Source organism: Kryptolebias marmoratus, unplaced genomic scaffold (assembly GCF_001649575.2).
Source record: "Kryptolebias marmoratus isolate JLee-2015 unplaced genomic scaffold, ASM164957v2 Scaffold107, whole genome shotgun sequence".
NCBI lineage: Eukaryota > Metazoa > Chordata > Actinopteri > Cyprinodontiformes > Rivulidae > Kryptolebias > Kryptolebias marmoratus.
The window spans coordinates 9739-18735 of NW_023665841.1; the positions used below are offsets into that span (position 1 = coordinate 9739).

The 8997-nt window shown below is 38.7% G+C and overlaps 1 long non-coding RNA gene across 1 annotated transcript; it reads left to right on the forward strand.

Moving 5' to 3' along the window:
* The first annotated feature begins 6343 nt into the window (after nucleotides 1-6343).
* Nucleotides 6344-7658, forward strand: LOC108228592. The gene is made up of 4 exons (XR_001808213.2): nucleotides 6344-6362; nucleotides 6930-7067; nucleotides 7152-7250; nucleotides 7644-7658. It is a non-coding gene; the product is annotated as an uncharacterized LOC108228592 (long non-coding RNA).
* The last annotated feature ends 1339 nt before the right edge of the window (nucleotides 7659-8997 follow it).

Consider the following 8997-nt stretch of genomic DNA (forward strand, 5'->3'; position numbering starts at 1 on the left):
GGGTGAGAGGGTGGGGGGCGGTAAGAGGCCTGGATAATGGATAGGGGGGCGCTGGCCCAAAAAAGGTTGAGAAACACTGCTCTAAGTGCTAACAGATCATGTGAGATATTGCAATATTGCATGGCGTCAAACATAATGTTATTTTCAAGGTTTAATCCAAAAGGCTATAACTCTCATTTCTCAACATCAGATGATCTTGGTTTAAAACTGATATGAAAGACAGCAGGTGATATGCATTCGTTCAAGGCTAGGCCTTTAATGTAAAATTGAATCTATTGTAGATTATTTTAACCATTAAACTTTTTTTCTATTGTTTTTTTATTCTTCTCTCCTCAATGGGAACAGTTTTGTTCCCATTGGTACAAATACAGAAGAAAGTGAACTTACAGAAAGGTTTTATTATTATCAACTTTGCTCACTGCAGTCTGGATGTAAAACATATTTGATGGTCTGTAGTTCAGTGAGTTTCAGCTGGTTTTATCTTGCCTGCTTTTGTTGTCTGTGTGCCGAAATGTGACATACCAACCGCTCCTCTTCAACCTGAGTCTCTCCACATAAAAAACTCCATTTAACTTCCTTGTTACCAACCTGATTAGTCTGATTCAGGTTTTAAATAGATTTAATATTTTTACCAATAAAACATGGTGCATTGGCTACTTAGACTGGTTAGACTGTAAAGATTATTTTCTGAGTAAAAAGAAATTGAGTAAAATAAATTGTCACTAATTTGACTTAGAAATAGATTATTTAAACTATTAGATGCTGTCAGCTTTTCTGCATGGTTTGTTCTCCTTAAATATGGAAATAATGAAAAACTACTGAAAACTGTGTCAACAGAATTTTTCCTGCTGTATTATACTAGACCTGACAATAAACCTTGACTAAAAGAACAAACAGGAAATCATGAAGCATCCTGTCAGATCAGTTTCAGCCACAGTTTAACCATTAATAACTTCTAAGCTCAGGAAGCCCACAGAATTCATCTGGAAACTAAAACTGAACTTAAATGTTCAAAATGAACAATTTACTCCATGTTCTCTGAATTTGTATAAAACATATATAGGAAGTGGCTGGTGTGATTGTCAAATAAAAGGCATTCTGTAGTAAAGTAAGTTTAAAAAAGTATTATCAGCTCACTAAATAAAACTAGTTGTGTTTGATGCACAATTGTTAAATAGCACTTTGTTAAACAGCACTTTAAACCGCTTTGTTGATGAAAAGTGCTATATAAATAAATTTGACTTAACTTGACAATTAGCAAAAGTTCAAGCATGAACAATATAAAAAGATTAGTTAGTGGTGTTCTGATGAGAATTGGGTGAAAGGCTTACCTGAAAGAGGGCCACAAATGAAATCCTGCTCAGGGCCCCAAACAACCTCACACCGGCTCTGATGGAGCAGCAGGTTTCTGCTATTTCTGCTGAAACTGAACTGCAAACAGTTGATTTTAACCAGTCAAAGAACAAAATCTGTTTTTACTACCTTCAGATGAAGATTTACACAAAGAACATCACCTGCACCATGACAAGATTAAAGTAAAAGAGCAGGAAGGAAACAGTCAGAGAGGTGTTTGTGGTAGCTGTAGTTCAGTGGTTAGAGCAGTCGTCCTCCCATGAAAGAGTCAGAGATTTCACCAGTCTGCAGTCACATGTCGAAGTGGCCCTCGGCAAGACTAAACTCCTCGTTGTCTCTAATGAGCTCCATTATTGTATGAATGAGATCTAAAGCACTGATTAGTCTCTATAATGATTAATCTCTATAGGCTGATTTATTCAGGTTAGCTTTATAAAGATGTTGTAGAGTGCTGTATGGATGTGTGTGTGAATTGGTACATGACAGCAGACTGTGATGTAAAGCACTTTGAGCGGCCTGATTGGCTAGAAAGGCGCTGTATAAGTATAATCCATTGAACATGTTTGGGAGTGAGTTTGAAATCAACAACTTGAGAAACAGTTCAACTCTGTTTAGGAGGAGAAAACATTTACAAATATCTACATGATTGTAAGAGCTTTATACAAACAGACATCACTTCTAGTTCAACGTTTTTTTTTAAGTTTTTTATGTGCATTGGCACATTACAGTGAAACACTTTTGTGTAACTGTAAATGTTTTTTTTTTTTTAGTTCTATACTGCAGAAGAGTATTCTTTGCTGTTAGTGTTATTTCAAACATACTTCTTTTTTTATCTTTTTTTGATTTATTTGTAACAATATTCAACTTTGCTATCATCAATACATGTGAAAAATGGGGTTAAAAACCTGTCCATTATGCTTAGTCAGGCACTGTTTTTTTCATTCCATTTCATCCCCCCCCGAAATGACACTGCGCCCCCCACTTTGGAAACCACTGGTTTAGATGAAGATGAAATGTTTTTCTGGGACTCCAGTGTTGTTCATGTTCAAACAAACTCAAAAGAAAGCTGAACTCTGAGCATCAAAGCTGAGATTTCCTTCAGAAACAGGAAGAAGTGTGAGTCTCAGAGAGATTTCTCTGGGATTCACTCAGTGCAGCTTTCTGCTGGAAACACTGGAATGAAACTGACAGAAACAAAGGCAGCAGATGTGGAGTTTAGAGAAACTGCTCTTCAGCTTCATTAAGTCAGATTTGATGTTTGAGTGGAACTTAACTCCAGCTTGGGTTCTGTCTTTCCATGTGTGTTCAGTCTGGTTTGAGTTTGGGGAGAACAGAGTTTGGACTGGACTGGAAGGTTTGAATCAAAGCTATAAAGCAGAGAACATCCTGTGTTTTTATTCTGCACAATGAGCAGCAGAACCAAAACATTTGGATTCAAATGATGAGAACCGTTCTGACTGCTGACATCAGTTTGTTGCTTTTTAGAGTTGGACACTGTGGACAACAAGTGGGTGTTAGAAAGTGTCTTGTTATCATTAAAGCAGAGCTGTTGTGTTGCTCTGTCCAAATGTAGAGTCCAAACGCTTCATGGAGCTCATGTCTCTGTCCACTTCTTCATTTTCATTCTTCATTTTCTTCATCCTGCTGCTTCAGTCTTCCTGCTTTATTTCCTGCCTCTTCAGTGGGATTCTTGGGATTCTCAAGTGTTAGTATTCAACAACTACATCTCCCATGAAGCTTTGACAGCAGCTGTTGGAGCTAACACTCATGGGAAATGTAGTTCAACTTCCAACAGCTGTTGTCAAAGCTTTGAGGTGTCTGGGCTACATCTGTACTGTGTTGCAATGGGGCCTGACTTCCAAGTGGAGACACTGTCTTCAGCTACAATCCCTTCTTGGGAAGTGGATTATGTTCTCTTAAGCTCAAGTTGTCGAAAAGCAACTGCACAAAGACAAATATGGAAAGTTATCTGTTGCACGTCTGAAGACCCCAGCTTATCACCATAAAGGGAATTGAATGTTCTTGAATCCATACTGTTAAGGTCCGTCCCAGTGGGACGTGTGTGTGTGTGTGTGTGTGTGTTTTGTTCTACAGCTGGGTGTGGTAAATGTTTATAAAAAGAAGCAGCCCCAGAGAAAAGGGGGATTTCACTGATTGGGTCAGAAGTCCCAATTTGGCACAGATTCTGTCATTTTGAATAAACTCTCACTGTTCAAGAATAACTTATGTCTGTAAAGTCATTTCTTTTGATCAATACATCGCTGCAGTAAATATGAAGACCCAGAACTTCCACCTTATGAAGACACTTCAGCTTCATGGGAGATAATAATTATATTGTTTGACAACAGTAATTATATGATTTATCTTCATGTTGCACAGATGAAACAGACAGAAATGGAATTTCTGACCTCCACCTGTGGTTAAATGATAAAAACAGGTTCCAGATGATACAGGGTGTGGCGTGTCGAAGCTTCCACAGCTCACTGTTAGAGATGAAGAGAAAAGAGCACAAACACTTCTGCTTTCTCTCTCAATCTCTGCTGGACTTTTTGTTGCAGCAACTCAAAATCTAAGTGTCATGTTGATGTGTGTGAACACGGTTAAAAGAGTGTGTGACACTTCACTCAGATATGGATGGTAGAGTCTGTGTTGGTGAGGTGAGAAAAACTGACCTTTGAGCAGCAGAAACACACCCACAGATAAACTCACCTGATTTCCAGTAAATGTTTCAGCATCATAAAGCTGGTTCTTCCTACAGAACAGTAAATGTTAACCTTGAGTTCACAGTCCATTCTAAGTGGACAGAGAAGAAGGACGACTAAAAGCTGAATCAGGGTGAGTGTTAACTCAACATTCTTCTTCTTTTCCTTCAAAGTCTTTGAGTGGCTTTTCTCTCTTTGGAGGGAAGAAGAGGCAGAACTCACTTTGATTCACCTTCAGGACAAGGCTGCTGCGGCTGTCTGACTGCTTTATTTCCTGTTTGTCCACATGGAGACAAACTGAGCTGTCTTTGTCTTTATGCCTGGTGTTCAGAGAAGAACATGGCATGCCTTCAGTCTGTGCTCCTGTTCTGGCTTCTTTGCATTGGCTCCCGGTCTATTTTAGGACTCATTTTAAAATATTGGTTTTAACTTTTAAGGCACTCCATGGTGAGGCACCTAAATATATATCAGAACTTCTGAAGCCATTCTGCCCATCTAGGACTCTGAGGTCTTCTAATCAGATGCTGCTGTCGGTACATAGAACTCATTTTAAAACCCGTGGTGATAGATCATTTCAGGTGGTGGCCCAGAGGCTCTGGAACGCTCTCCCTTTAGCATTGCGCTGCTTAGAATCTACTGACTCTTTTAAAAAAAGTCTCAAGACATATCTCTTTAGTCTGGCTTTTTGTTAATTTTGTTCACTGATTTTTATAGTGTTGTTTCCATTTCTGTTAAGCACTTTGTGATTTTATGTCTGTGAAAGGTGCTATATAAATAAAGTTTACTTACTTACTTACGTACAAGAACAAAGTTTTTGACACTGAAACAAATTGTTTCAAAGACTAAGTTAAAAAATGTTTTTTCTATTGCCTTGTTGAACAAGTCTTTTTCTGCATGCGTTACGTTTCGCTGATTTGATGACAGAACAGGAATAACTCAGCTACACAGACGCTGCTTTGACTCTCATCCCACTGTGGTGCAACATGTCGGCCATACTGGGAGGAGGAGAAAATGAATCAAACTAAAGACAAAAAAACATTTAAAATAAATAAAGGACTTGAGGTTTTAACAAAACTAAAATCAATTTGTTTCTAACATTTCGCAAAGTAATTAGTTTTCATTTTAAATTTAGGTGATTCATATCCCTGTGGTGAAACCATTTTTTTTCACAAGTTACAAAAAAACCTTGTCATTTAATGTTTGACTCATTAAAAAAAAACTACTAAAATCACTGAAAATTATTCAGATACCCTGAGGAATTATAAAAAGTCTCAGGTGTGTGCTTAGTGTTTTATTTAAATATCATATAAATGGAACAGCAGTTTATCTGCACTTCACGTCCTACCTTTGTTTCTGTCAGTCAGTCGCAGATTTTATGATCTGAACAGTTTCATTACAGAGTTGCTGAGCTGTTAAAATATCTGGTGGCTTGATCAGAACATAAAGATGAAGAATCCTGTAAAGTTGTTGGACACTGGAGGTTTTTGAAGAAAAAGACGAAATGTAATGTTTCCAGTGGCTCCTCCAGAATTCTGAGAACCATATTTTCCGGACGGCACACTTAAAAGCCTTAAATTTTCTCAAAAAAACGACAGTGTGCCTTATATATGTAAGAAGTAGTAATGTTTTAGTACGACTTTGGTAAACTACAAAGCCGCACCGCTTGCAGCATTAAGGCTCAGTTATAGTCGCACTTTGTAGTGTCGCACAGGGCTCTGCGCATGGATGGACCATCCAGCCATCCATCTTGAAGCTTACGTCGGTGCAGTATGCTTCCATTAGTTTTGAAATGTTTGATTATCTTTGTGATCTCTCACAGAGGGGTCATGTAAATGTTGAAACAGGCAAACCAGCTCCGCTAGAGCACCAAAATCATCCATTTTGAATGGAGCGCTGATAAACATTAGTGCTAAATACTTCAGTAAGGGTGGAATATGGCAGGATAAAAATCAGTACTATTGAATGTAAAAAGTTGTTGTTACTGACACTGACCACTGGAGAGCAGTAGTGATGACAGTCTCTCTGTGAGGCTACCTTTACACAAGGAGCTCTGCTTCTAAAGCCATTTGTGTGGATGTGGTGCACCAAGCTGAACGGTATGCAAAGCACAGCTTGTGTGACGCTTCTCTCAGATTTTGATAGAAGAGTCTGTGTTAGTAAGGTGAGAAGAACTACCTTTGAGCAGCAGAAACACACCCACAGATAAACTTATCTGATTTCCAGTAAGCATCATAAAGCTAGTTCTTCCTGTAAAACAGTAAATGTTAAGCTTGAGTTCAGAGTTCAGACAGACTGTTTGAACAAACTGTAAGTTTGCTTTGTTTCATCCTTGAACTTTGTCTTCAGGAACTTTCCTGTTTGTTTCTGCTCTCTAATGTTTGGAGAACATGTTGACTTCTTATTTCAGCACAAAGTTTCATCACTCTGCTGTTTGAAGACAAATCTACAGGATTATTAGATTATTGATGGACTGGAATCAAACAACATGACGAACAGCAGATGTTTATTTGTTTTCTTCACTAAACAAACTGTGTCATGTTTTTATTTCCTGGAATCAAACTGTCGTCTCCACAATTAAAGTCAGACACAACAGCTTCCTGCGGCTTCCTGTCAGTCTCTTTTTTTTTTTAAAAAAAAAGGGCATTAATGTTCAGATGTGTTTGATTTCAGTTAGATTCTGAAGTTGTGTGGAACTTTAATGGAGCAGATAATCCACTTGTATGGTTTGATGGTTGTGAAATAAAGCAGTGTTCATTCTGCTTCACTTTAGTCTTTGGACTTCCTCCATTGTGCAGCTGCAGCAGGAAACACTTTGACTGATCAGGGGATGATTAGAGTTGATGTGCAGACGAATGATTTGTGTTTCCTCTGCAGGTGAAGGTAGAAAGTGTGTGTGAGCTGATGTGGATGTGAATTCAGCAGCATGGATCAGTGTGAGGACAGAGAGGAGGGACTCCCTCCCTCTAAAACCACTCTGTGTGGGGAACATGAGAGCCAGAGCAAAGATCAGAGGTGAGATGACCATCTCTAAGTGTCCATGACTCTTCTCCATGTCAGAGCTCAGCACTCACATCAACACACTGCCTTTCTTCACAGAAAGAGACCTGGACCTGAATCTGAACCTGAACCCAGCTTTGTGTTGTCTAAAATTCATCTACCCTTCAAAAATAAAAGACAAAAGACTTCTTACTCAGAGTAAGAAAACTTTACTTACAAAAAATTAATGGGCTTTTGATGTAGATTGCCTTTTTTAAAAGCTTATTTTTAAAGTCTGGATCAATCAGAGACTTAAACTTGAACCTAATAATAAACCCATTATTTACCTAATCCAAACATAAAGTAAATGTTTTAGATCTGTACAAATGTTTATCTGTAGACCTATAAAATACTTTATGTATTTCAATGAGTCTAGATAATTTTTAGGTTGATAATTTGTTTTTGGTTGACTTTTTTGAAGTTGTAGCTTTACCTGACAGATCTTTTTTGCTGCATGTTTATAATTTATTTTTGTTTTTAGTCTTCTTCCTTTGCTTTTTATTGAAACATTAGAGCTCAGCATCCACATAACTAATCCATCTTCATTAACAGGAATCAACCAGAACATGAACCTGAACCCAGGTATGTCTTTAAAGAGTGACTGATCATTGGGTCATTCTTATAATTTGAAACAAAGTGTTACATCTAACAAAAAGTAAATAATTCTTTGTATGCAGATTAAGGGTGTTTGACATTAAAATTAAAGTGTTCTATTTAATTACTTTCAGTTGGATATTTACTTTGCCTATATTACTCTGGGTATTTAAAACAATGGTTTTTTTTATTGCTTAAAAAAAAAAAAAACTGACCACATGGTTGTACATGCCTAATAAAAACATTGACATACCTCAGGTTCGATTCTATGTGGTGGGAACGTTCACTTTAAAGACTTATCAGAACAAAGAAAAACAGTATTCTCAGCTTGGGTAAAGTATTTTCAGAAGAATTATAGTTCCCTCTTGCCCCTTTTATTTGAAAGAACATCATGAAAAGGAGAGACAGAAAAACAGTGATACCAGTAAAATCTGGATTATTGTTGTTTTGGTTTCAAAGGAACAAATTGTGGGCCATCCAGGCCTTCAAACCTTCCAGACATAAAAACAGAGATCGAAGAGAGGTGGAGTCTACATTCTTTAGCGGTATATAAATCTGTGTGTCATCCACATAACAATGAAAAGCAATCCCATATTCCCTAAGAATAGAGCCAAGAGGAAGGAGGTACAACAAGAAAAGAAGAGGGCCCAGAACCGAGCCCTGTGGGACACCACATGACAGTGGAGCAGAAGAGGACACATGGCCATCAAAACAGACACAAAAAGAATGTGACCAATATGGCCGCACACTCTGTCCTTGACACAAGGGGTAAGCAACTCAAAGACCCAAACAGCAGGAGCAGTCACGTATAAAATGATTTATTAAAAAAAAAAAAAAAAAAAAAAAAAGGGTCACCTTAATTGTGACACTAAAAACAGTCCTCTTCTCTTTTCTTAAAAATCCCAGGTTCCACAATTGTCTTTCAACATCCCCACTCAGATATTGCAGGTCAGGGTCCTCTTATGCTTTTCTGGTGGAGGCAGTCCCTCTTTAGCGCACCCTCTGGTCAGTTCCACAGCCGGCTCCGTGACGTTTCAGCACTGCTCCGCACTTAGGCGTGCCACGCCCCCTCTCCGCCCGATCCGGCTAAAAGAAAGAAACAGGAAAACGCCAACATCCCCGCGCCACGACCACTTCGGAAGGCGTCTTTTACGCAGCTACTCCCCAACCAAAACAGAGCGCTACTCACAGGCGCGGGCAGAGATCCACCTCTGCCCTGTTCCTTTATATTGGGTCGTCTGCTCACTTCCCGGTGCTCCGTGCCTGACGTGCGGACTCAGCGCGTCTCTCGCTCCACAGCGTGCCTGTCTCC